The sequence below is a fragment of the Bufo bufo genome, chromosome 11 (assembly GCF_905171765.1).
Source record: "Bufo bufo chromosome 11, aBufBuf1.1, whole genome shotgun sequence".
NCBI lineage: Eukaryota > Metazoa > Chordata > Amphibia > Anura > Bufonidae > Bufo > Bufo bufo.
The window spans coordinates 54,299,257-54,326,733 of NC_053399.1; the positions used below are offsets into that span (position 1 = coordinate 54,299,257).

General features: G+C 44.3%; 2 long non-coding RNA genes across 2 annotated transcripts; one reads left to right on the plus strand and one right to left on the minus strand.

The window, feature by feature from the left end:
• Positions 1-437: 437 nt before the first annotated feature.
• Positions 438-23,165, minus strand: LOC120982561. The gene is made up of 3 exons (XR_005774943.1): positions 23,072-23,165; positions 14,011-14,019; positions 438-448 (listed from the first exon to the last, which is right to left on the minus strand). It is a non-coding gene; the product is annotated as an uncharacterized LOC120982561 (long non-coding RNA).
• LOC120982560 lies at positions 3,803-23,186 on the plus strand. The gene is made up of 3 exons (XR_005774942.1): positions 3,803-3,813; positions 6,895-6,904; positions 23,076-23,186. It is a non-coding gene; the product is annotated as an uncharacterized LOC120982560 (long non-coding RNA).
• The last annotated feature ends 4,291 nt before the right edge of the window (positions 23,187-27,477 follow it).

Genomic DNA, 27,477 nt, shown 5'->3' on the forward strand with positions numbered 1-27,477 from the left:
CCACAAATCCAGTTTGGATGCCCAGTAGTCCAGCAGATCTTCAATGTGGGTTGGCAGGGTGCTGTCCAAGTATGCCACTGCCTGCTGCTTCAGGTCCTGCTCCAGGTCTATTTGCTTCTGCTGCTCCTGGTGAGGAGTTTCTTCACTATGCGGGTGAACAAAGCTACTTATCAGCGACTGTAGACTCAGGCTGCTGCTGATTGAGCTGGTACTGCTCCTGCCACCCCACCCTCCCCAGCAGCCATGGCAGTGGAATGTGAGCACAGAGGGCCCCCATGGTCAGACCTGCGAGAAGATGGACGATGGCGCAGATAGGCAGCGGCCAACTGACTACATAGGATGTCTCTGTAGAAGTTCAGTTTGTCCTCCCTCTCAGTGGGTGTAAAAAAAGGCCCCCATTCTGGACAGGTGGCGAGGGTCCAACAAGGTGGAGAGCCAGAAGTCATCCCTCTGCTGAATGGTGACAATTCGACTGTCACTACGCAAGCAAGTGAGCATGGATGGGTCCATTTACAAGTGACTCGGAGGGACTTCCTACCTCCATCTCTACTGCATACTGCCACGGTGTGTCTGGGTCCTCTGTCTTAGCTTCCTAATCGCCCTGGGGCTCCTCTGGCTGCTCCTGCTCCTCCTCTCCTGTCACCTGAGTAGAAAAACCACCCATTTGGCTACACATTGCCTGTGCTCCAATGTCCTCCTCCCCCTCCTCCTCCTCCTCCTCCTCCTCTTCCAGTTCAGCCCCCCCCCCCCCAGGGCTCATGTGGCCTTGAGATCTAGGTGCCACATCTCCAGTCCCCTGACCAGCCATTGTAACCAGCATCTGTTCCAGGACATGAAGCAGTGGAATGACATTGTTCATCCCGTAGTCCTGGCAACTGACAAATAACGTGGCGTCCTCAAAAGCATGAGCAAACGGCCAGTGTCAAGCAGGAGCTGCCACTGGCTGACATCAAAGTTACACAGTGTAGTACTATCCGCTTGCATCATGCCTATGTTGGGGGATGCCATTCTGCCGCTGCAGCTCAAGGATGGTGTGCTTTGCGGTGTACGAGTGGCTGAAGTGCATGCAAAGTTTACTGGCCATTTTTAGGATGTCTTGCAGATGGGTGGAAGACTTCAGGAACCGCTTGACAACCAGATTATGCACGTGTGCCAAGCAGGGCGCATGACTCAGCCTTCCATGACGCAGCACTGACACTATTTTCTTCCCGCTGTCACCATGGCTCCGATTTTCAGTTGTCGCGGAGAAAGCCAGGATTCGATTTGTTGATAAATCACTCGGAGCAGTTCCTCACCTGTGTGACTCCGTTTGCCAAGGCAAACCAGGTTCAGAACAGCTTGACACAGCCGTGCCCTGCACATGTGGTATGCTGGAGGAGCATTGTGAGTTATCCCTGCAGTGGAGGCTGAGGACATGGTGGAGGATGAGGAGGCAGAGGCAGACATTGTCGCTGGACCAACGGCGTGACAACCTCGTGGTGGAAAAGCGTGACCTGGCCAAATTGCTGGTGTTGTTGTTCAGGAACCACATTTACCCAGTGGGCTGTAAAGGACATGTACTGTCCCTGACTGTAGTTACAGCTCCACATGTCGGCACTGCCGTGCACTTTGGCAGACACAGACAGGCTCAAGGACTGGCCCACCTTCTGTTCTACATATTTGTGCAGGGCTGGTACTGCCTTTTTCTCAAAGAAATGACGGCTTGGGACTCTCCACCTCGGCTCAGCACAAGCCATCAGTTCTCTGAAAGGTCCAGAGTCCACCACTTGGAAAGGGAGGGACTGCAGCACCAGCAACTTGGACAGGAGCACGTTTCAGCTTCTGCGCTGTTGGATGCGTGCACGCAAACTGCTGTCTCTTGGCGATCGATTGCTGACAGAATGACTGATGAGGAGTAGGAGCAGGAGCATCTGGACCAGCAGAAGATGGGAATGACAGACAGCTCCCTTCAGCTGAGGTGGTGGAGCATTAACTGGCTAAAACCGGGTGTGTGCCACTGGGTGATGCAGCGGTAGCTGCGGAAAGCTGGGCCACCACATTGGAGCCATGGTTCTCCCAAGCCACTGCATGGCGACGCTGCATATGTTGAAGCAGGGCCGTAGTGCCAACATTGGCACCCTGCCCACATATTCTACACATGGCCACATTAACCTTCTCTGGCAGCTTAATAAAAAACTGCCACACCGTCGAGTAGGTGATTTTCCCCCCAACAGTCCACACTGTCTGACTGCTACCACCGCTGACTCAATGAACCCCTGCACCACTACTTCCCGGGCAGGTAGTCTGCTGCGAAGCAGGTGGTCTACCATGGGCACGTTTGGCTCCTGACCTCCCATTGCTGCCACCCTGCTAACTCCTAGCCATGGTACCATGTTGCTTGCTCTGCCACTGCCTCACGGGCAAGTTGACACCCTCTTCTCCTGATGATGATGAAGCCCCTTCTGCACCCGGCTCCCAAGCGCGATCGGCTTCATCATCATCGAGTAGTGTCTGCACGTCACTGATGTCCTCCTCAATAGTCTCTGGGTCAGGAGCCTGACCGCTCACAACACCACCTCCCACACCACTATGTTTTATATTTTATGAACCCCTATATAATGTATATATATATGGATTATTCTATAATAGAGCAAAAAATGGGCGGGTCTTCACAGATTGCACTGATTAGTGGGGAAATAAGTGTTATGCTAAGTAGGTATATATGTGTATAAAAACCTTAAGCAAATATGGTGATACATATTATGAATACATAAATATATAGATATTAAAGCACATAAATCTCGGTAGATACCGTACATAAGTATATAAATACACAAAAATTTAAAAAATATTAAGATATCATATGAAATATAAAATAAAAAATATCATATATAAAAAAGATGGGAGGCCTCAACAGACAATACATGATGACAAATTGACACAAAATATACCTGCAAAAAATAATAGTTAAAAAAATATATATATATAATAAAAGATTATTAAGATGCGTATTCTTCATCAAATCAGCACATGATAATTATTTATACAGTACTTGTTTCATAACAAGCTAGTGGCCATTTTCCAGAAGGTAATGAACTAGAGTTGAGCGGACACCTGGATGTTCGGGTTCGACGGGTTCGGCCGAACTTCACAAAAAAGTTCGAGTTCGGGACCCGAACTTGACCCCGAACCCCATTGAAGTCAATGGGGACCCGAACTTTTGAGCACTAAAATGGCTGTAAAAATGTAATGGAAAGGGCTACAGGGCTGCAAATGACATCAAAATGTGGTTAAGAGCATGGCAAGTGCTCTGCAAACAAATGTGGATAGGGAAATGACTTTAAATAACATAAAATACGTAAAAATAAAAAATAATACTCTTGATCTAAGAGGACGAGGTCCATATGGAGTAGGAGGTTGAGGAGGCGGTTGATGTGGTGGTGTAGGTGGAAGAGGTGGTGGAGGAGTAAGAGGTAGCCTACACTGCTTTTTGGTTTTAAATGTATTTTTTTTATTTTTTATTAGGGTACACCCCAAAACATTGGGAAATATAACCTGTGATAACCCCCTCCAGTCGTGCTAAACACATGTTAAGACAATACAGTGGCTGCAGGGCAGGCCAGCATCTCCAAGGTGTAAAGGGCAAGCTCAGGCCATGTGCCCAATTTAGAGACCCAGAAGTTGAAGGGGGCAGACCCATCATTCAGTACGTGTAGGCGTGGGCACACATACTGCTCCACCATGTCACATGTCCCTGTGATTTCCACGATCCAATTGGATATCTTCTCTATCAACTTTCGATGTTCTTTTATGCGCCTACCATAGTCATCACGGGTGGCGGGGAATCAGTGTTCTAGGCTGGATAAGGAGCCTGAGAAAGGGATACCACATCCAAGGGAAGTCAATGGATGAAATTAAATGTAATTGAGCGGAAATGTGGGACAAAGTATTGAAAAACGATTTTCTAAGTTAAGGAGGGGGCGTGCGCGGCAATTACCCTCTCCCGACTCAGGGAGTTAGTGACGATAAATAACAATGCAGGACTCTTAAGATGCCCTTGATTAATTAAAAATTACAGGGAATGTCACTGCGGTATTTTGTATTAGGAAACGTTAGCCAGGAGAGGCCCTGCTGCCGCTTTGTTGACTCTAGATAACTTCTGCCTGATCCCACGTCCATGTGACGTCCACCATGCATTTGGATATCTTCTCTATCAACTTTCGATGTTCTTTTCTGAGCCTACCATGTTGATCACGGTTATCAGCGAATCAGGGTTCCACGCCAGAGAGGGAGCGTGAGAAAGAGAGACCACATCCAAGGGAGATAAATGGATAAAATTTTATTTTGATCAAGCAGAAATATGGAAAAAGTTATTAAAGCAGAAGGATCGAAGGAAAGGGCCAATTAAAGACGAATTTTTGAGATTTAAGTCCCTGTCACCTATGCAGAGTAGGGATTTTTCATCGCCAGAAATGGGTTAATGTCACCCACCAATGGAACAGATTATTTTTTAAAATTTTGGTCCCTGTCACCTATGCAGAGCAGGGGTTTATTCACGGCAAAAATTGTAAAATATCAACCTAAGAATGTAACAGAAAAATTTGTGAAATTTATTAACCTGTCTACTAGTTAGAGCAGGGGTATAGCACAGCCAAAAATTGGTTAATTTTACCCGAAAATGTAACAGACAAATTAGTGAATTTTTTATACCTGTCTACTAGGTGAAGCAGTGGTATATCACACCCAAAAATTGCTGAATTTTACCCAAAAATGAAACAGACAAATTAGTGATTTTTTTTTACCTGTCTCCTAGGTATAGCAGTGGTATATCACAGTCAAAAATAGGTGAATTTTACCCCGAAAATGTAACAGACAAATTTGTGATTTTTTTTCCCACGTCTACTAGGTAGAGCAGTGGTATATCACAACCAAAAATTAATGAATTTCACCCCGAAAATGTAACAGACAAATTTGTGATTTTTTTTTACCCGTCTACTAGGTAGAGCAGCGGTATATCACACCCAAAAATAAATGAATTTCACCCGAAAATGTAACAGACAAATTAGGGAAATGACATAAAATAAAATACATATAAATTTTTTAAAAAAATACTTGATTTATGAGGTGGAGGTCGATATGGAGTAGGAGTTTGAGGAGGCGGTGGACGTAGCAGTGTGGGTGGAAGCAGCGGTGGAGGAGGACGAGGTAGCCAACACTGGTTTTTGGTTTAAATTTTTATTTTATTTTTTATTAGGGTACACTCCAAAAGAGTGTGAAATATCCAAAATAAAACAATGAGCAATTGTGCTGTAGTATAACAATGGCTGGTTAAAGTCAGTATACATGTCTATTTTGCACAAGGTATGGACAAGTCCTGTGGGATCCATGCCTAGTTCACTTTAATGAATGTGAGCTTGTCCACATTGGCTGTGGACAGGCGGCTGCACTTGTCTGTAATAACGCCCCCTGCAGTGCTAAACACACGTTCAGATAATACACTGGCTGCAGGGCAGGCCAGCACCTCCAAGGCGTAAAGGGCAAGCTCAGGCCATGTGCCCAATTTGGAGACCCAGAAGTTGAAGGGGGCAGACCCGTCATTCAGTACGTGTAGGCGTGTGCACACATACTGCTCCACCATGTTGCTGAAATGCTGCCTCCTGCTAAGACGTTCCATATCAGCTGGTGGTGCTGGTTGTTGTGGCATGCTGACAAAGCTTTTCCACATTTCGGCCATGCTAACCCTGCCTTCTGAGGTGCTGGCGGTGCCCCAGCTTCGTTGGCGACCTCTTCCTCCTCCTCTGCCTTTGCCTTGTGCTTCCACTGTGCCCCCGCTGTCAGGTGGGAATTCCACCAGCAGTGCGTCTACCAGCATGCGCGTGTACTCGCGCATCTTACGATCACGCTCCAGTGATGGAATTAAGGATGGTATGTTGTCCTTGTAACGGGGATCCAGCAGCGTGGCCACCCAGTAATCAGCACAAGTTAGAATGTGGGCAACTTGGCGGTCGTTGCGGAGACAATGCAGCATGAAATCGCTCATATGTGCCAGGCTGCCCAGAGGCAATGAAAAACTGTCCTCTGTGGGAGGTGTATTGTCTGTGTCCTCTGTATCCCCCCAGCCATGCACCAGTGATGGCCATGAGCTGGTCTTGGTGCCACCCTGCTGTGAACAAGGTTCCTCCTCCTCCATCTCCTCCTCCTCATCCTCCTGAACTGTGCCCTGGCTGGTCAATTGTGTACCTGGCGTTTGTGGGTTCAGGAACCCACCCTCGGAACCCTACGAAATGATCCCTCTTCCTCCTCCTCCTCCTGTGCCACTTCCTCTTCCATCATCGTCAGCAGCATTTTTTCAAGGAGGCATAGAAGTGGGATATTAACACTGAGAACAGCGTTATCGGCATTGGCCATGTTGGTGGAGAACTCGAAACAGTGCAACAAGGAACAAAGGTCTCGCATGGAGGCCCAGTCATTGGTGGTGAAGTGGTGCTGTTCCACGGAGCGACTCACCTGTGCGTGCTGCAGCTAAAACTCCATTATTGCCTGCTGCTGCTCGCACAGTCTGGCCAGCATGTGCAAGGTGGAGTTCCACCTTGTGGGCATGTCGCATATGAGGCGGTGAGCGGGAAGGCTGAAGTTACGCTGCAGCGCTGTCAGGCGAGCAGTAGCAGGGTGAGAATGCCAAAAGCGCGCACAGACGTCCCGCACTTTATGCAGCAGCTCTGACATATCGGGGTAATTTTTAAGGAATCTCTGCACCACCAAATTCAGCACATGCGCTAAGCAAGGGATGTGCGTCAAACCGGCTAGTCCCAGAGCTACTACGAGATTTCGCCCATTATCGCACACCACCAGGCCGGGCTTGAGGCTCAATGGCACCAACCACTCATCGGTCTGTTGTTCAAGGCCCGTCCACAGCTCCTGCGCGGTGTGGGGTTTGTCCCCCAAACAGATAAGTTTTAAAACTGCCTGCTGTCGATTACCCCTGGCTGTGCTGAAGTTGGTGGTGAAGGTGTTGAAATGCTGGCATTCAGGGCCAGGGATCTCGGGTGGGTAGGGGGGTACTTTCTCTTCCGCTCCAGTCTTTGGGAGATGGAGAGCTGAACGCTTCCGTGGGACATTGTGGAGATGCTTGGTGACCCAGATCGTGATGTTGCTGGTAGATCCTCTGTTTGCGGTGTGGCAGGTGGCACTGTCACTCCAGAGGTAGATGAAGAGGCCGAGACTGAATCAGAAGAGGAAGCAGGAGGAGCCAGAGACCTTTCTTGGTTTTTGAGATGTCTACTCCACTGCGGCTCGTGCTTTGCACTTAGATGTCTGGTCATGCAGGTGGTGCTCAGGTTGAGAACATTTATGCCTCGCTTCAGGCTCAGCACATTGTCTGAAAAACTGCCACGCCAGGGAACTTCTTGGAGCTGGCTTTGATGTGCTCGGTCCCTTGCTGCAGTGGGCAGTAGCAGGCGTACTGTCTAGGGGACGGCCGCTGCGCTTTTGCACCCTGCTCCCTCTTCTGCTGTGCTGGTGCGACCACCTCCTCTTCCTCCGAACTACATCGGTCACTCGCATGATCTTGATTCCATCTGGGGTCGAGGACCTCATCGTCCTCCACATCATCTTCCACCCAGTCTTCACTCCTGACTTCCTTGTCAGTCTGCACACTTTCGAAAGCCCCAGCAGTTGGCACCTGTGTTGCGTCATCATCCGAGACATGCTGCGATGGTCCTCCCATGTACTCATCTTTAAAATTAGTTGTTGGGCATCGGTGCACTCAATCTCTTCCACTTCTGGGGCAGGGCTAGGTGGATGGCCTGGGAAACCCTGCTAACAGAGTCATCAAAAAGCAGAAGAGACTGCTGCATGACTTGGGGCTCAGACTACTTGGCTGATTTGCAAGGGGGTGAGGTGAAAGACTGATGGACATCGGCTGAAGGTGCCAACTGTGGTCTTTCAGCATGAGACTGGGTGGGAGACAATGTGAAGGAACTGGATCCACTGTCAGCAACCCAATCTACTATCTGCTGTACTTGTTCTGGCCTCACCATTCGTAGAGCCGCATTAGACCCGACAAAATACCGCTGCAGGTTATGTCGCCTACTCTCACCTGAGGAAGGGGTTTCACTTGTGCATGTAGCTGGCACAAATCGACCACGTCCTCTCCTTGCAACAGGAGTTTCACCAGCAGCACCACGACCTGGGCCACGTCCCTTTTTTGACGCTCTCCTCATATTTCTCAAATTTAGGATCTTGCCCTAAATGGGTGTTTTATTAATAGCAGAATAGAACGACAGTATGTAAAGTGTGTATCTCACACGTACAGCTCCAGACTAGGCTGCAATTAAAGATTTTTGCCCAAAATGGGTGTTTTGCTAATAGCAGAATAGAACCACAGTATCTAAAGGTTGTATCTCACAATGACCTATGCAACAAAGGCTGTAAAATTTTATATTTTGCCCAAAAAGGGTGTTTTTTAAAACCCAGAAAATTGTAGCTGTATTTCTAGCTTAAATTGCTCTGACTAATGCGGCAGAGGCCCAAGATGAAGGTTATTGCCAAAAATGGGTGTTTTTTCAAAGCCACAAAATTATTGAAGTATTTCAAACTTGTTTTTAACAATAACAGATGCATTAAGGGCTGCAATATTAAGTTTTTTGCCCAAAATGGGTGTTTTTTTAATAACAGAATACGACAACAGTATATAATGCTTAAATTTCACACGTGCAGATGCAGCAAGGGCTGTAAAATAGTGTATTTTGACCAAAAAGGGTGTTTTTTTAAAACCCAGATAATTATAGCTGTATTTCTAGCTTAAGGAGGACCTTTCACTACAATAAAAAATCGAAACTAATCATACAGATATGAAGAGCGGCGTCCAGGGATCTCCCTGCACATACTATTATCCCTGGGCGCCGCTCCGTTCTCCCGGTATAGGCTCCGGTATCTTCAGATTTTTGGCTCAACTGGGAGGAGCCTGCCGGCATCTCCTTCTCCAGGCTGTAGCGCTGGCCAATCGCAGCGTTCAGCTCACAGCCTGAGAGAAAAAAAACCTCTCAGGCTATGACAATATTGGGGCTTTGTAGTGCTCTTTGTTCTCTGGGGTTTAAATTATTTGTGGAGATAAATGGCACTTCTGTATGGTTTGAGGCTATTAGAATTTTGAGGTCGTCTAGTACCATATTATAATAGCTTTCTAAGTGAGGGCCCCTGCTCTCCAAGGGATAGAAATTCAATCTATTTTTTAGAGTTGATTGTATTGGTATGAGGTCTTGGGGTGGGGGATCGGTTGTTGTGTTGGGGGGGGCTAAGGGATACAGTTGGTTGTTGGATAATGGTAAGGTTTGGGCCTTACTGTAAATGTTCTTTTATACTAAAGTGACGTCTAAGGGTGAGTTTCCTAATGAATTGATTTAAGTCGATGAACAGTTCAAATAGATCTGGTTTGCTGGTGGAGCAGAAAGATAAACCTTTACTTAATAATTGTATGTCGTTTGTTTGGAGTTTGTATCTGGAGAGGTTGAAGGTGCCTTTATCTTTTTCGGTTTGTATTTGATCCGCTCTTCCTCTCGCTATCTGGGTTTGAACTATTCCGTTGGGGATGAGAGATTCTTTTGGGGCGGGCTGGGTTTTCTTGGTTTTGTTTTTTTTATTTTTTGGTATTTTTAGATCTCCCTCCTCTGCATCCTCTATATTGATTTTTTGCCTTTTTCGTATTTGGGATACAGGAGTGAAGAACGGAGTGATCTTGAGGTTTTGTTTGGTTATCAGAGTTACTGTGAGCGATGGCGCTGTTGTGGTGAGAAATGAGATTAATATTTGGAAACTGGATTAATGTTTTGCTGACGGGAGGTGTGGATTTCATTGTCAATGTGGTTGGTGACAGTTTTTCTAAAAAAGGGCTGTTCGACAGATTGGTGGGAAGGGCTAAAAAAGTATCAGAGTCGGTAGTTGAGTTGAAATGCATGGATAGGTTCGATATTGATTCTTGTCGTGTGTGACTGGAATGGTCTAATAAAACTGATGGACTATCTAAGATTTTGATAGGTTCCTGTCCTATGATGTTTTTTGGGCAAGATGACTGAAAACTTGGTTTATCAATGGAAGGGGGGGTATCCTGTGTCGACCCATCTCTTGATTGTAAGGTGCCTTGAATGTCAGACATGTCTATTGTTTTGGAGTGTTTGTTGGAATGACTGAACTGGAGGGTGTATAGCTGGTCCTGCAGTCGTAGTCTTTGAGGTCTGAATTAATTTGCAAGTAAGATGTGGATTGGTCTCGGTTATCTGGATGTAGGTGTCTATAAGTTGTAGGGGAATTTGAAGGGACGGCTGAATTGAAGGATTTTGTTGAGGGTACTAAATGCTTTTGCCACAAATAAGTGCACCAGTGAAGTGTGTACAGAATATTTTTTTCTTTTTGTACTGAAATAGGACACTGTATCCTTTCAACAAATATAACTGCAGAAGTGAAATGCGTATATATTTTTCTTTTTCCACAGATATAAGCCACTAAAGGCTTTTCAACATTGCACCCCAATTACAAGAACAAATTGCTAGAATTCCAGAGCTGTATAATTGCTATCTGGATCCCCATATAATGTTTCCCTGCATTTGTAAATCACTTTTATTTTTTCACAATGCAGTTTTTCTAGCACTGTCCCTAGAGCCTTCTCACGTCTGTCCCTGCACTCTGAACGCTGGAAAATGTCTGACTTTAAGATGGCCGCCGTATTTATAGGGCTGTGACATCACAGGGCTGGCTGGCTGATGATTGGCTGCATGCATGGCATTATGGGTCAGCCCGCCTTCCCAGAGTTCCTTGCCCAATATCCTCACATGTGTAGCTGCCATTGTAGTCACCATTTTAGGAAAAATTGTGATTCTTTACCACGAAGCATGAGGAAATTCGCATTCAAATTCGGATCGAATTCCACTTGGTCAGATTTGATTCGCTTATCTCTAGCCACTACATTGACTCCTCATGCGGTTGCCACCTCACCATTCTGTGACTGACCACTACATTGACTCCTCATGCGGTTGCCACCCTCCCTATATTGTAACTGGGCCACTGTGCTGCCACCTCATGTGGTTGCCACCTCACCATTCTGTTACTGGGCCACTATTTTGACTCCTCATGCGGTTGCCACCTCACCACTCTGAGTGGGCGATTGTGTTGACTCTTCATGCAGTTGCCACCTCCCACACTGTAACTGGGCCACTGGGTTGACTCCTCATGCGTTGCCATCCTTCCTATACTCTAACTGGGCCACTGTATCACATGGTTCCTATTTTGCATCAGGATATGCTCATGATTTAGATGCTAAAACCGGGAGTGGGTACAAAACACAGAAGACATGCAAACATTCCAATCACGTGTCATCTCTGTTTTGGATCCACTCCTGTTTTTTTTTGGGCCTTAGCAATACTGATGGATTACTGGCCAATTGCTGACCATGTGAAGGGGGATGCTCAAAAGGCAGGATCCATTTTTTTGGGGTTGTTTTTATGACAGATCAGAAGAAGGGAAAAATAAAAAGTAACGTCAACATAAACTTACTATCACGGTCGGCGTGGCTATCACATACGTGACACAGAGGGAGGGAACGAGGAAGGCCCTGCCCAAGTGAGAGGGAAGATGGTGACCCCTGACTCACCTGGCGGCTGGCACCTGGCTGCCCTGACGTCCCTAGACGGGTTCCTCACCCGTACGCCGATCACGTGCCTAGAGCCCTGGCTTTCCCTGAGCTGAGCCCTAGGTAGTGAACAGGGCGATGGGAACACTAGTCCGCACCACTAACTCTAAGGGAAAACACCAAGGGGAGGACAGACAACACAGACTCAACATATATTCCCAGGTGGGCGACAACAGGAGACAACAATAAGCCCAACAGGGATCCGGAGGGTAGCACTCAGGAACGACAAGCAGGATTCACCACTCCAGTGGGTCAGTATAGATGTCCAGGCAGGAAGCTCTATAACTGGCAACTAGAGAAGTGTGAGGGGAGAATATGAGGAGGTAGGGAGTGGCAGACAAGAAACAGCTGAGGAGGAGAAGCTACGGATCCCTGAGAGAGACAAAAAGGATAGCAAGGCAAACACAGAAAACAATCACTAAAAAACAACGTGATCTTTAGATATAGAGCGCGCAGCCACCCGCTGCGACTTCCTGACCCCGGGTATAACGGAGTCAGACGTGGCTCTTGATACCCTCGTGACACTTACTGCTGACACACTCTCCACTCTGTCATGGGGCCACTACTTGTATCAGCGTGTAACAGAACAAGTTTTGTAGAAATGTATGTTGAATCAGGTGTAAAAGGAGTGCGTTCTTTCACACTATAGTACAATCTTGGGCCACTACATGGTTCTTTATACCCGACGCTTACATTGACCTGTAAGGATAAGTTCTCACTTGAGTTATTTGGTCAGTTTTGGCCCTATAACTGACCAAATAAGTGAAGTGTGAAGTGATTCTAACAGTATCACCTGTCAACTGCCTGTCATACTGATGCAAAGTAACTATTTCACTACCACAGCAGACTCCCTATGCGTGTTTCTACAGTGCACAGTGTACTACACCAATATACAGGCTCTCTGCATCCAGGAAAAAGCTGATTTTTAATGTGATTCGTCACATAAAAAATCATGAAAAAAATGTATCTATTTTTTGGGAAAATTAGGCGAACCAATGAAATTTACTCAACTCTACTTGGCATGAGCAAACATGGTGTTTTATATGATAGGTTGGCTGTTGGTAATTATACTGTAAAATTGGATGGAGGATGATGTTCAAGGACTTGGTGATGCCTCCTGCTCCTCATAACATACAGTATCTTGTTTACATTCCAGTGTCACAGTTCAGATTAATTTCTTTCTAAACTTAAAAGTAAACTGGCATTATGGCCCTTCTTTCCCCTCCATAATTATCCATATTGCACTACAATTCTATAAGACAAAGAAAAAAAAAAGTGATCCCCTTGTGTCCGTTTTTTTTAACCTTCTCCCTCTGATGCCATCTGTTTCCCCTTCTTTCAGAGTAGTTCAAATAATTTTAGGGTGCATTCATCCGAAATGATAGGGAGTGTCTGATTGAACTGTTCATGGTCCTTCCTTCTCTCCCTTATGTGACCCTGTTAGAAAACAATATTGTTTCATTAGAAAGCAGCACTTATGTAGGCCAGGCAGGATAAACCTCCTTTAATCCTTCCAGCCCATGAATGAAATGTAGACGGAATCAGATCACTTTCTCAACAGCATTATCAAGCCACTTCTGCTGCTCTCTCAGCTGATAAGCTTGCTCTAGCTAGTGTTTTTAAGCCAAAGGTGACATTGGGAGCTTCAGAGAGGGTAAGGGCTACGTTCCCAGAATGCACCATTTCCCACCAGCCATCACACCCTTGGGATAGTGCTCTGCAACCACAGCTTCTTACTGGAACAGCAAGTCATTAATAAGCTTCACATAGTCAATAGTGTAGTAACAGTACGATGTAGTAGCACTCCTTGTACTCTAGCACGTCAGAATGATTGATTTTGTGTACGTATTACTGTAGCCCTACATATATCTAAGAATGCATGGAATAAATAGTGAGACTACGTAACAGTGTAACAAGCCGGCTAATGGCAGAAAATTAACCTTAGGCTATGTTCCCATCCGCCTACAAAATTCAGCAAGGAATCCACACATTTTTTTCAGCGTGTTTATGCAGTTTTTTTTTATTTTTATCAACGCGTGCTTAATTCAAAACAAAACTCAATTTTCATGTTGAGATTGGTTGCGCATGAATATGTACGAGGCTGTTGATGCTTCCCATACATTTCAATGAGAAATTCTGCACAGATTACACCCCAAGATATGGCATGCCACTTCTTTTTTCCATGTGTGTATTGCTTCCTATTGAGATGGAAATGCTCCAAACTGAGCACAAAAAAACTCCACGAGCATTCGCACGGCTGTAAGTATTTTGCGGTCCTCATACCGCAAGATCCGCAAAACACGGATACCTCCTGTGTGCAGGTTGCATCGCAATGCAGAACCATTGACTTCCGCATGCTTCACATCTGTGAGGCTACATGACATGTCCTATAGTTTGCCGAATCATGCGGACCCTCATATGCGGTTTGCACAAGATTTTGTGGTCTACAAAATATTTACGGCCTTGTGAATGCACCCTAACCATGAGCAAAACCATATTCCTGTAAATGTACAAAGTTGGTATTTGCTCATTGATGTTTTAGCGAGTGTATGGCCATGAGTGGCAGGTTCACTGCCAGCATTTCCCAGTACCAAAATCTGTACAAAATGGTATGTAATTTGTTGCAGAATTTATTGCAGAAATGCTGTGGTTTTTTAGCACATTTCACCATCTGCATTTTAAAGCGTGAAATCTGTAGTGGAAATCCACAATCTACATAGATTGATATGCTGCAAACTAAAAAGCCACAGCACATGTCAAGTTATGTGCAAATTCTGTTGCAAGTTCTCATCCACTTTACTGCTGTGGGTCTTTGATGATGTCTGAGGACAAGCTGAACCTCAGCAGCCATTTTGCAGAGATATAAAAGCTCCATAGTTAGTTCCATGCACCAGCCCATAAAAGGGAAAAGATTAAAGTATCTCCAGGCAACCCAAGAGGTAATGAGGATATTGACAAAGGAAGGTAACTGTCATTTATCAGACTCCAGACTCCTTTGCATCAGGTGGAGAGATTCAAAGCTACAAGCTGCCCACCATAACTAAAGACAAAAAGGGCCATTTGAGTATAGTATTCCTAGAAGAGGATACAGAGGTACAGCATTATACAGTACAACAGAGATAGTTCATCCCTCCAACCTGGAGAAATAAGAGAGAGAAAGCCTGATTGTTATAGAGGACGATTCCTTATCCAACTTCTGGGAACTAATGGGAATCACTGTGAAAGCTGCCTTTATGTAGATGACTGTTGTATACCTTGATGATCTGTGAAGTTTGTTAAAAGCTCTAGTCGCCCTATATCATCATTTCAACTACTATTACTAACATTTACATCTAATGGTGCTGGCGTCACAAACCAGGGGCCCAGCCGCAAAAGCACCTTACACCTATTACCATCAAGGGCACCTTAACCAACATCTGGCTGGTGTTCCCTGCAACCGAGAGTGCCCCGGAGGATTTTGTGCTATCTTCCCATCCACTGCACTGCTGGCCCCAAGGGACAACTAAACCGTTAGTACTACTGTCCTCAGCACCTTATCACTAGTACGCTCACACGCGCATCCTCCGTAGGGAGTCCGGCATGTTGCATGAATGTGCGTCACTATGAACAGGATTCATGCAATATAACTGTGTGCCATTGCCTTATGAGAATAAGCCCCACTTGTTTGCCTGAGAGACTGTCAATATGCTTTAATACAGTGCAAAATTTAAACGCTTTTATTGAGCTGCAGAACTGTCCAAATATATATTGAGAGTTGCCTGGATATGCAGTACTAGTCACCTGGTATTAAACTGCAGTGTCAAAACTGGAAAAATAGCATATTTCTTTGTCATTGTCATCGCTTGCTGTCAGTGAATGCATCTAAAATGGCCGCCTGAAGTCTCTTTATTAGTTGTGCTGCGCTATTGTTGTGAGGCCACGCCTCCTATAAATCGGAAAAAAGAAGGCAATCCTCTTACGCAAAATAACTTATTACAATTGTGCCAATACTAATGCTGCTGCTAATACTTGCAAATCAGTGCTGCCCCTCCTGCCTTGCAAACGGACCTAGGGGGAGAGCCGCGCATGAGAAGGGAGCGTGATGTGCGTACGTACGCTGAAGAGATTTAAGTTGTCACAATGACTCTTAAAGGGCCAGACATCTTCAAAGTAGCTGTTGCCCATAGCAATGCAACGCAAAATGTGTGTGAAACTATATTTAACCTGCATTATATTGAAGGCCTGTCACTGCCATGTATTAACAAGGAGATAGTGAGCAGGTTCTGGTTGTGGGTCTTTCCCCAAAATACTGATGGCTAGCTCTTGAAGTCTAGGAAGGTAGAACTTGGGTGCTGTGCAGCTAACATTTTTAACTGGCTCTTTAAGGTTTCGATCCTAACACCTTCAATGAATTATTCTTTCAGTGTTTTATCTTGATCCTCTGCTTCATGAGGGTCTAACTGTAGAACAGCTCCCAGGGCTTCCTGTAAGGATAATGCAAAGTATCTAAGTGACTCACCCCGCTGCTGTCTCTTGCTGAAGAATCTCATCTTGACCTCTGATACAGTCCTGGGTTCGAAGGTGGTGTAGAGTCGTTCAAATATCTGCTTCAGTGTTTTTCTCCCTGAGCTTGGCCAGGATTTCACTTCTCTGAGGGCAGCTACTTCCAATTGTGTAATGAGGATTTCCCTTTGCTGTTCTGCTGACATAGGGTACAATCTGAATATAGCCAACATTTTTTCTTAAAATTCCCTTAAAGTATGAGCTTCCCCTGCGTATTGTGGGAACGAGGGTGCTCCAAAGAAATAAGGCATTGTTAAAGGAATCATGCTTGGTGCTGCAGCGGCTGGTGATGCACTAGGATCAACTGCGGCTACTGCAGGGGACCTGTTAAGGTCAGGCTGCTAGGACTGCTGAAATGTCTGTGTATAAGCCAACTACATCTCCAAAATGTCACTCTATAGTCAGTCAGTAAGCCCAAGCTCCGGTTCCTGATGCAGTCGCTGCCTTGACAGAGCTGCTTAAGCTATGGAGACACAGAAAGCAACTCTTCATGCAAAAAGGACTAATAATGAGTAGAACCCTAGATCCCATCACCAATGATCGGCTCTATCAAATTATAGTACCACGCCGAGATGCCAGAATTGTACCACGACAGGTCAGGACACTTTGGTGTACAAAAAACAGAAGCTACCATCTGCCGAAGATTTTATTGCGTTGGAGTGAGAGAACATATTGAGAATTGATGTAGAGAATGTTCCACTTGTGCCATTGGAAGAAATGAGAGACATGACCAAAGAGCACCATTACATCCCATTGTAAGCAAGACACCTCTAGAAATAGTGGCCATTGATCACGTAAAGCTAGAACCAAGTCGCTCAGGATATACCTACACCATGACAATAATTGTTCACTACACCAAATTTGTAGTAGCTGTACCTGTTAAAGACTTGACAGCCAAAACCACTGCAAATGTTTTCTGGAAGAATTTCCTGTTGCCCTATGGATGCCCTGAAAAAATTCTCACAGATCAAGGATCTGCTTTTGAATCCCAACTCTTCCATGAACTATGTTCCCTTCACAATTGTCAGAAGATGAGAACAATAGCGTACCATCTTCAAAGTAACGGACTTTGCGAAAAAATGAACCAAACCTTGATTCAGATGTTGAGAGCGGAACCACCTGCTAAAAGAACTGATTGGCCAACTCTACTACCTCAATTGATGTACAGTACAGACCAAAAGTTTGGACACAATAAAGAAAGAGTTTTCTTTATTTTCATGACTATGAAGGCATCAAAACTATGAATTAACACATGTGGAATGATATACATAACAAACAAGTGTGAAACAACTGAAAATATGTCATATTCTAGGTTCTTCAAAGTAGCCACCTTTTGCTTTGACTACTGCTTTGCACACTCTTGGCATTCTCTTGATGAGCTTCAAGAGGTAGTCCCCTGAAATGGTTTTCACTTCATAGGTGTGCCCTGTCAGGTTTAATAAGTGGGATTTCTTGCCTTATAAATGGGGTTGGGACCATCAGTTGTGTTGAGGAGAAGTCAGGTGGATACACAGCCGATAGTCCTACTGAATAGACTGTTAGAATTTGTATTATGGCAAGAAAAAAGCAGCTAACAGTCTATTCAGTAGGACTATCAGCTGTGTATCCACCTGACTTCTCCTCAACGCAACTGATGGTCCCAACCCAATTATTACTTTAGTTGCCCTCCTCTGGACCCTCTCCAGCTCTGATATGTCTGCCTTGTTTACAGGAGCCCAGAACTGTACACAGTACTCCATGTGTGGAGAGATTTAAAGCTACCCACCATAACTAAAGACAAAAGTTCAACAGCTTTACTTGCATCAACTTGTATACAGGCTTTCTCTTGGTTTGAGCAAGTTTTGCCATAAAATGGCAGGCAAACTTGAGTAATCTGCTTTCTCTCTCTGCTGTGCTAAACTCTTCTCTATTCTGTCAGCTGGACTTTAGGACTGTTCTGGCATGTCTGGAGTGGGGTGCCTTCGGCTGTTGACCCCCTCACAATATTCTGCCTGTAAATCGATAAGGAGTCATGGTGCTCTATAAGCTGCTTCCCTATGGAGAGACTACTGGTGCAGGAGGGGGAACTTTCCCCTGGCTGCTACATCTTGGCACGTCTTTTCAGATCAACTGTCTAGACTAGACTGGAATAAACTAGAACTGCAACCCCTCCTTCTGGTAGAAAGCAGGACTAGCTCACTTCTGCCCAAAAGGGGAGAATTGAATGGTAAGTTCTATTCTATCTAAAGATCTCTCTCTCTCTCTGCCAGATACAAACAATCAGGAACATTACATAAACATAACAGTTTCAGAGCAATGTTATCAATGCACAATGACAAAAGACCTGGAATAAATACACAGATGACATTGTGGTTAGAAGTTAAAGACAGTAACAGGGTGAATGCAACATGCCGGGGCTCACTATGGAGGATGCATGCTTGAGCGTACTAGTGATAAGGTGCCGAGGATAGTCGCATTTTAGCATTTTTTTCACTTATTTCTGCTATACTGGGACACACCCTTAGGGTACCTACACACGATGAGTTTCTGGACACACGGGAGAACAAATGTCACGGATGGTGTTGCAGAAAACTGGAAGTTATAAATAAACATCCGACTGACTTGATCCCAAACTAAGGAACATATGGGTGAGCCCTATAAAACCCCTAGAGCTCTCCCTGACTGCTTTGCCCATGCAAAGATCTTTATGATAGAAAATTGCATGCCCTCGTACCTAGACTGAGTGACACCTGGAAACCCTATAATAGTAAAGGGACACGACCACTGGCTCCCTGCACTTAATACGGAGGGAGTCAGGGTCACCTAGAATCAAGCCAGCACGGAAACACAAATAAAGGAAAAGACTTATCTGAGGAACCAGCAGATGCAGCCTTTTGCAGTGAACACAATCCAGGAAGTAGTATAAACTGCAAAGTGAGGCAGTATGGGAGGGAATATAAAGGGAGATAATCAGTGCAAATAGATGACAGCTGGAAGAAGGAAAAGAGATGACAAAGTAAAACCAAAACAAAGAACATCATGCAAGAGGTACAGAAGAACGTCTGCCACAGCTTCTCAGAGAGCTGACGGTGACAGTACCCCTCCCTCTACGAGTGGACTCCGGACACTCAGAGCCCACCTTCTCAGGATGGGACCTATGGAAAGCCCTGATAAGACGAGTGGCCTTAATGTCCGCCACTGGGACCCACATCCTCTCCTCAGGACCATAACCCTCCCAATGAACGAGGTACTGGAGAGAACCGCGGATAATGCGAGAATCCACAATCCTAGAGACCTGAAATTCAAGATTACCATCAACAACAATCGGAGGAGGAGGCAAAGAGGAGGGTACAGTGGGTTGGACATAAGGTTTTAATAGGGACCTGTGAAAAACATTATGGATCTTCCAAGTCTGAGGAAGATCAAGACGGAAGGCAACGGGATTGATGACGGACAAGATCTTGTAAGGCCCAATAAACTTAGGACGCAACTTCCAGGAGGGAACCTACAGTTTGATATTCTTTGTAGACAACCACACCAGATCACCCACATTCAGGTCCGGGCCAGGCACACGTCTCTTATCTGCCACACACTTATATCTCTCACTCATCCTCTTCAGATTATCCTGAATCTTTTGTCAAATAAATGACAAAGATGAGGAAAATCTCTCCTCATCAGGTAAACCAGAAGACCCCTCTCCAGAGAATGTCCCAAACTGCGGATATTAAGGCCACTCGTCTTATCAGGGCTTTCCATAGGTCCCATCCTGAGAAGGTGGGCTCTAAGTGTCCGGAGTCCACTCGTAGAGGGAGGGGTACTGTCACCGCCAGCTCTCTGAGAAGCTGTGGCAGACGTTCTTCTGTACCTCTTGCATGATGTTCTTTGTTTTGGTTTATCTTTGTCATCTCTTTTCCTTCTCCCAGCTGTCATCTATTTACACCAGTACAAATTTCCCCATTAAATGATAAAAAATGCTGTTCACAAAATGCTGGAAGACGGCTGGAGCATTCATCAAACCAAAGGGCATAACCAAATTCTCGAAATGGCCCTCAGGGGTATTGAAGGCCGTCTTCCATTCGTCCCCTTCCCTGACCCTGACTAGGTTGTATGCCCCTCTTAAATCCAACTTAGAAAAAACTTTAGCCCCAACAATCTGGTTAAACAGGTCCAGGATCAGAGGAAGCAGATAAGGGTCACGAATTGTGATACAGTTCAGCTTCCTGAAATCCAGACATGGTCTTAAAAAACCATCTTTTTTCTTAACGAAAAAAAAAAAACTGCGGCAACAGGTGACTTCGAGGGTCGGATGTGTCCCTTTCTCAGGCTCTCAGAGATATAAGTATGCATAGCGACTCTTTCAGGTTGGGAGAGATTTGGCAGCTTGGCGCCTGGGATGAGATTAATAGGGCAATCGTACTCCCGGTGAGGGGGCAGCTTCTGGACACCACTCTCTGAAAACACATCCGAAAATTCAGAGAGAAAAGATGGTACAGTCTTAGTAGAAACCTCTAAAAGAGACGCCGTGAGGAAATTCTCTCTGCAAAAGTCACTCCAACCATTTATTTGCCTTGCTTGCCAATCAATGGTGGGGTTATGTTTAGTGAGCCAGGGTAGCCGCAACACTAGAGGAGTAGGTAATCCGCTTAGGACGAAACATGACATATCCTCAACATGAGCATCACCCACAGTCAAACGGATATTGTAAACTATGCCCTTTAACGATTTTTGAGAAAGTGGAGCGGAATCGATAGCAAAATCAGGTATATCCTTTCCCAAAGTGCATACCTGGAAACCATGTGTTATAGCAAATTGATTATCAATGAGATTGACAGCTGCTCCACTATCTACAAAAATCTCACAAACAATGTTCTTGCTATCTAGCGCCACCCTGGCAGGTAGGACAAAACGGAAACTACAAGCAAATGGCAAACCTTCAATTTCCGCATCAACCTTGCCAATAGTAACAGATGGAAAGCTTTTAGAGGGTTTTTTTTTATTTTTGTTTCTTTATTACCCTCAGAAAACTCCCTGAATCTCCTAGAGGGGCAAACATTTGCCAAATGATTTATACCTCCACAACAGAAACAAACCCTTCTCTGAGAGCAGAGTCCTCTACTATCAGAGGCAAGAAAACCCAGCTGCATGGCCTCCTTCTCAGAGGGGATTGAGAGGCTGAGGCCCCTGCACACTGATTGAGACCGCCCCACTGTCCTTGAACTGAATATGACAGGAAGGAGTGATCTCTCCTCTCTCTCTAAGACGCCTGTCAATATGAACAGCTCGAGACATGGCAGACTCCAAGGAGCCAAGTCTCTCATGAAAGGCAAATTCATCTTTCAATCACTCTGAAAGACCATGGCAAAATTGACTTTGGAGTGCAGCATCATTCCAACCAGTATCAGCTGCCCATCTCCGAAATTCTGAACAATATATCTCTGCGGACTGTTTACCCTGGCATAAAAGACGCAGTTTAGATTCAGCCAGAGCAATACTATCCGGGTCATCATATATCTGCTCCAGGGCTACAAAAAATTAATCCACCGATCGGAGGGGCCATGCCCCCACCGGCAGCGAAAAGGCCCAAGACTGAGCGTTATCCCTGAGCAGCGAGATGATGATCCCCACCCTCTGCTCCTCATCACCAGAGGAATGGGGAAGTAGGCGAAAATGGAGTTTGCAAGCCTCTCTAAAACAAACAAAATTCTCACTACCCCCGGAGAACGTATCCAGAAGCGAGATCTTAGGCTCGGAACAAACTCCATGAACGCAAGCAGAACCGGTCACCTGAAACTGAGACACAGTTTTACGGAGATCTGCTACCTCCAGTGAAAGACCCTGCATGTCAATCAATGCTGAAACCGGATCCATGCTTAAGACGGTAATGGTGGTTTATAATGTCACGGATGGTGTTGCAGAAAACTGGAAGTTATAAATAAACATCCGACTATAGCCCTATAAAACCCCTAGAGCTCTCCCTGACTGCTTTGCCCTTGCAAAGATCTTTATGATAGAAAATTGCATGCCTTCGTACCCAGACTGAGTGACACCTGAAAACCCTATAATAGTGAGGGGACACGACCACCGGCTCCCTGCACTTAATACGGAGGGAGTCGGGGTCACCTAGAATCAAGCCAGCACGGAAACACAAATAAAGGAAAAGACTTATCTGAGGAACCAGCAGTTGCAGCCTCTTGCAGTGAACACAATCCAGGAAGTAGTATAAACCGCAAAGTGAGGCAGTATGGGAGGGAATATAAAGGAAGGCAATCAGTGTAAATAGATGACAGCTGGGAGAAGGAAAAGAGATGACAAAGTGAAACCAAAACAAAGAACATCATGCAAGAGGTACAGAAGAACGTCTGCCACAGCTTCTCAGAGAGCTGGCGGTGACAACAAAGGCCAAGGAGGTGAGCTGGATAATACTACTATACATACATTGTACCCTAAGGGTGCCTGCACACAATGCAGATTACATGTGTGTTTTTCTGCATGGATTTTCATGTGGAAAAACTGCAATACAGACAAATCTCATGCACACTTCCTTTTTTTCTTAGGTGTGGAAACAGGGCTGCTGTGCGGATTTTGAAATCTGCAGCATGTCAATTGTTGTGTTTTTCTTTTGGGGATTTCATCCTTTTAAATGGAAGGGTAAGATTTGCTGAAAAATCTACATCAAATTTGCACCAAAATATAATAACTACCACACACAAAAAACACACACCAAAAACACAATAAATAGTGTGGATTAAAGGGGTATTCCCATCATCAGTTTTCATACTTACCTGCGCAGAAGACTAAAGATTTTCTCCCAGCAGGGCCGTGCAATGTCTTGAATGCGCATGCCACCGCGCATGCATCATGGTGACTTATTCCTGGCCTGTATAGTACAGAGCCGGTGTGCCCGTTCGCGGCTCTGTACTATACTGGCCAGGAAGAAGTCATCATGGCGCATGCGCGGCGGTGTGCGCATTCAGGACATTGCGCAGCCCTGCTGGGAGAAAATCTTCAGTCTTCTGCGCAGGCGTGGCTCGGCCGGATTCGACAGGAGAGGTGGCCATAACCAGGGGAGATTAAAGACAACAATCAGGTAAGAGGGGACTTATTTTCTCAAAGAGGGTGGGAATTGGGTAATAAAATGTATTTTCACTTTCACTTAGTGCTTTCACACTAGGGTCAGGATGGATCCAACAGGACTGACTGTGGCGAGGGGACATCCTCTGCGTCTGGAGGAAAGAAGGTTTGTAGAAGAGGATTCTTTACGGTAAGAGCAGTTAGACTATGTAACTCTCTAGCTGAGGAGGTGGTGATGGTGAATTCACTAAAATAGTTCAAGAGGGGCCTGGATGTATTTCTGGAGTGTAATAATATTACAGGCTATAGTTACTAGAGAGGGGTCGTTGATCCAGGGAGTTATTCTGATTGCCTGATTAGAGTCGGGAAGGATTTTTTTTCACCCTAAAGTGAGGAAAATTGGCTTCTACCTCACTGCCTTCCTCTGGATCAACTTGCAGGATGACAGGCCGAACTGGATGGACAGATGTTTTTTTTCAGCCTTATAAACTATGTTACCAAGTCAGCGCACACGCCGGGTGCGGTGACGTGATCAGTGATTTTTCACCATTTCTTTAATCAAGATGGCCGCGATGGCCATTCTGCGAGCAAATGGATAAGGTGATTATGTTTTTTCTTTTTTTAAACCTTGACTAACCCCTGAAAGGCATCAATTTTAATGTCAGATAATGCAATCAATGATGAACGCGGCATCTGAGGGGTTCAATGACGGAGGAGGGTGTGATTGGCATTTCCCGTCATTGCACCCGCTACAGTAATTCGTAACAAATCATATTTTTTTGTGAAATTCAACGAAGCAGCCAAATCAAATTTTTGATAACTTTGCTCATCTGTAGTTACGATGATTGTTCATCCCCATAAGAGTCATTGTGCTACTAATAATTGACGATTTTATGTGGTTAATATATGAGTGGGTCACTTGACAAATGAGCATTTTACTTATTTGTCTGGGGATCAATGCCACATTTGGCAATTATTGGAAACAGGGGTTTATAGGATCATTTGTACCTTATAATTTGCCCAATCCTTGTGCCATGTAGAAGGACCTTTATACTGCAAGGTAGCACAGTTGTAGTGTATGGTTATTTTCAGGGTAAAAAATCTCCCACACTTTCCTCAAGCTAGGCAATACTTAAAATGTAGGCTGACAAATAAAAGTTAAATTGACAAGCAATTTGGAGGCCAGGAATGTGAAGGTCTTGCATAACATTGTTCTCACTTTATTCACCTTATACAGACTTCAAAATTTTTCCTTAGAGATAAAAAAAAAAGCAAAGGCTTCTTGTTTATTTATCAAGGTAGATTTATTGCTCATGAATACCATTGTGTTACAGGTCTAAACAAGCTGTGAATGGTAATGAAGTGCCATATGTAAGCATTGTGTTACTCCTCCATCCACAATCCAAGCCGTTGCTCAAAGATGATGTCATGGTTAGCTAATTTAAATCCACTTTCTGGTCTGCCGACTTTGTGTCAGTGTGGGTTTTACTGTATGCTAGTCTTGTGGACCCTGGCCGTTTTCTGATCTACATACTCATCTACACACTGCAGACTTCACTCTGACCTGTCTATTGCTTTGTTCCTTGGATTGCTTAACTCTATGGTCCCAATGCTAAGAATTTGTTACTCTCTTTTCCCTGGTAGTTTTGCTGACCACTTGTTCCTAATCTCTACCTGTCACTGGACTACTAGTGATGAGCGGCAGGTGCCATATTCGATTTCGACGAAATTCGCGAATATTCGATAGAATATTCGTTTTATATTCGTCAAAATCGAATATTCGTCATTATTCTTGTTATCGCGATTAATATGCGATTTAAATAATCGCGTATTGCGATTTTAACTTAAAGGCTACTCTCCTATTGAAATTGCAATGCGATTAATTCAAGTTATAATAATCGAATTTCGATTTTAACTTAGCACTGCTATATTCCATATTCGTTAATTCTAGCTTAATATGGAATATAGCAGTGCTAAGTTAAAATCGAAATTCGATTATTATAACTTGAATTTTTTTTTTTTTTTTTTTTATTGTTATATTTTTTTCTTTCCCACTTCCCTAAAGTTGTTCTTACCTGTCCTTTGGATTCCTGGCTTCCTGGCTGCTCCAGTCAGTGCCCGTTGCCGCTTCTGCCGACTTCCGTGCTCATGGAGCGTCCCCATCACCATGGGAACGTCTCCATATACTAGAATGTACTGTCGGATTTGAGAATTACGTAAAAAAATCGCAATTCGATTATTTCAAGTTATAATAATCGAATTTCGATTTTAACTTAGCACTGCTATATTTAATTCTAGCCTAATATGGAATATAGCAGTGCTAAGTTAAAATAGAAATTCGATTATTATAACTTGAATTAATCGAATTGCGATTTCAACTTGGACCTGGTTTACTATGGTTGGCTTGGTAGAATTAGCGAATATGACGAATGTATTCGTCATATTCCACAAAACGAATATAACGAATGTATTCGTCATATTCCACAAAATGAAGATAAGGAAGTATTCTGCATCTTCGTTTTAGCTACCTATTCGTCAACTTCGCTAATTCTAGCAATCATATAGGAAAGTTTACTATAGAGACAGCTAAGTTTAATTCGCTATGCGATTATATGACTGCTTTTTAAAAAAAAAAAATAGAATAATTATAATACCTGATAATTATTATAATTATTCTATTTATAAAAATAACCAAAGTAATATAATCGCATAGCGAATTAAACTTAGCTGTCTCTATAGTAAACTTTCCTATTTGATTGCTAGAATTAGCGAAGTTGATGAATAGGTAGCTAAAACGAAGATGCAGAATACTTCGTTATCTTCGTTTTGTGAGATATGACGAATACATTCGTCATATTCGCTAATTCTACCAAGCCAACCATAGTAAACCAGGTCCAAGTTGAAATCGCAATTCGATTAATTCAAGTTATAATAATCGAATTTCGATTTTAACTTAGCACTGCTATATTCCATATTAGGCTAGAATTAAATATAGCAGTGCTAAGTTAAAATCGAAATTCGATTATTATAACTTGAAATAATCGAATTGCGATTTTTCACGTAATTCTCAAATCCGACAGTACATTCTAGTATATGGAGACGTTCCCATGGTGATGGGGACGCTCCATGAGCACGGAAGTCGGCAGAAGCGGCAACGGGCACTGACTGGAGCAGCCAGGAAGCCAGGAATCCAAAGGACAGGTAAGAACAACTTTAGGGAAGTGGGAAAGAAAAAAATATAACAATAATAAAAAAAAAAAAAAAAAAAAAAAAGAATATTCGAAATATCGAATTTATATCACTATATTCTAAATATTCGCGAATCAGCGAAGTGCCGATATTCTCGAAAAAAAATCGATATTCGAATATTCGCGCTCAACACTATGGACTACGAGCTACTTTGGGTGAGCGTAACCTGTGGATTCACTGGGGAAATATCCATCCCTCCTTGTATGGCAGGGAGTGTACAATGTATAATACTTTATCAGGGATCAGCAACCTCCGGCACTCCAGCTTTGGTGAAACTACCACTCCCAGCATGCACACTCACTTGGCTGTTGTCAGAACTCCTGTAGAAGTGAATGGAGCATGCTAGGAGTTGTAATTTCACTAAAGCCGGAGTGCCAGAGGCTGCTGACCACTGCCTTAGACTCTACCCAGGTTTAGGCTATGCCAATCAAATTACGTCTTACAGGACCCACCTCTGCACCAACATTGCAAGACCGTCCAATGGTACGCAAAATACCTATGGCTCCATAGTACAGAGATGAAAGTAATGTGTGCAAAATGTCCAAGTGACAGCATCAATAGAAATTTCTGATTTCCTATAAATATCAGCTTTCTTCTCTGTACACATAGTAACTAGTGTTGAGTGAATTGAAGCATCCGAAGTGAAATTGGATCCAAAGTTTAGTAAAAATTTGACTCCCCTCGAATACGAATTTCCTCACGCTTTGTGGTAACAAATAGTTTTTTTTCCCCTAAAATGGCGGATGCATTTGTTACACAGTGAAAGTAAGAAGCCCGGGAACGTGAGATCACCCATAATGTCATGCAGCCAGCCAATGTGCTGTTATCCATCACCTTGTGATGTCACAGCCCTATAAAACCCTCATCCTGTGTGGTCTCCGCTAATTTCACTGTGAGCTGAACTTAGGGAGTGACAAACGCTTATGCACTAGGGACAGTGTTGCTGAAAATAGTTTAAAAGAAGAATATTGGAA